We start from the raw sequence: 1,207 nt of genomic DNA, 5'->3' as shown, positions 1-1,207 counted from the left end.
GGAGAAAAATACACTACATTTTTTCTTGAAAATGTTGTTAATAGCATCCACGAAAGATAAGCCTTTATTTGAGTGCCTCTACCTTATAAGTTACGCTATTCATTTCATTACTGTATACCTCTGCTGGGGAAGTTCTCATGAAGGCCCTGAATCTGCCTCATTATAGTATTTACCCCCGGTCCTAGTTTTGTCTCCTGACAAAACATAGAACAAGTTTGCTCCTTTTACTGCTCAGCAGCACATGACTGTAAACACTTTTAGAATTAATGCTTCTGAAAAGTGGCCCAAAGGGCCATTTTTAGTTTTCCTGAGGGCATGGATTAGGGTACTATTGGAGGATGGTTATAAGAGCCAGTTATCTGCTAGGAAGCCACCTATCATCCACATCTTTATCTTCCACCTCTTCATCATTTCCCACTCATTATTATGTAGGCACCAATTCTCCTGAAATGATGAAGAAAAAAATTCTCATTTCCTCATGGAAAGTGGTCCTAAAAAATACTAATTCCTATTGCTGTTGATGAAGAAGAAAAAGCAATCACGTCTTATGAAGTGATGGTGAAGAGTTGTAGTAGGCCTACTCAAGAATTTTAAAACTCTATATGTTTAATGTGATTGTGGGAATATTTGTGTTAACCTGAAATTATAGTTACAATCAAACATCTTCTCTTAATGGTCAGTAAGAGAGCAAGAAGAACTCATTATATTAGCTTTTCCGTTATTCAGAAAATGATAATTGTATTAATGATTTTCTGAATTTCCGTATAATCATATAAACACTAGTTTTACTCCTTAAATTAAAAAAGCCACTTTGAAAATGTTCAAATACTATTGTTCTAAAGTAATAGCTTCTTCGTCTAATTAGTAAGCATTATTGTTGCAATATATTTATACTCACACAGCACACCAGAGGCAGCACAAGCCACTCCTGTGTACAAGCAAGCATGAAAAGAACGAAAAGCAGAGTTCCAGAACAGTTCCATTCTTTTATATTAAAAAAAAAATCTCATGGCTAATTTCCTCATTTCCACTTGCTTGGCAGTTCTCCGTCCTAAAACACTGCAAAAAGTAGGGCTATTGATGGGCTCTCCCTCCACCCCTCCATCTTCCTTTAAAAGCCCTGTCACAAAACAGGATTGTGTTGTAGCCCCTGTTTGAATATTGAGCAGGCTAACTTTGCTTTTGCTCCTGCCAGATCTCTTCAGGC

This window comes from Callorhinus ursinus, unplaced genomic scaffold (assembly GCF_003265705.2).
Source record: "Callorhinus ursinus isolate GAN/ISIS: 27379988/994484 unplaced genomic scaffold, GSC_fseal_2.0 scaffold25, whole genome shotgun sequence".
NCBI classification, from domain to species: domain Eukaryota; kingdom Metazoa; phylum Chordata; class Mammalia; order Carnivora; family Otariidae; genus Callorhinus; species Callorhinus ursinus.
The sequence above is the reverse complement of the archived record's forward strand: the minus strand, read 5'-3'. Positions refer to the sequence as shown.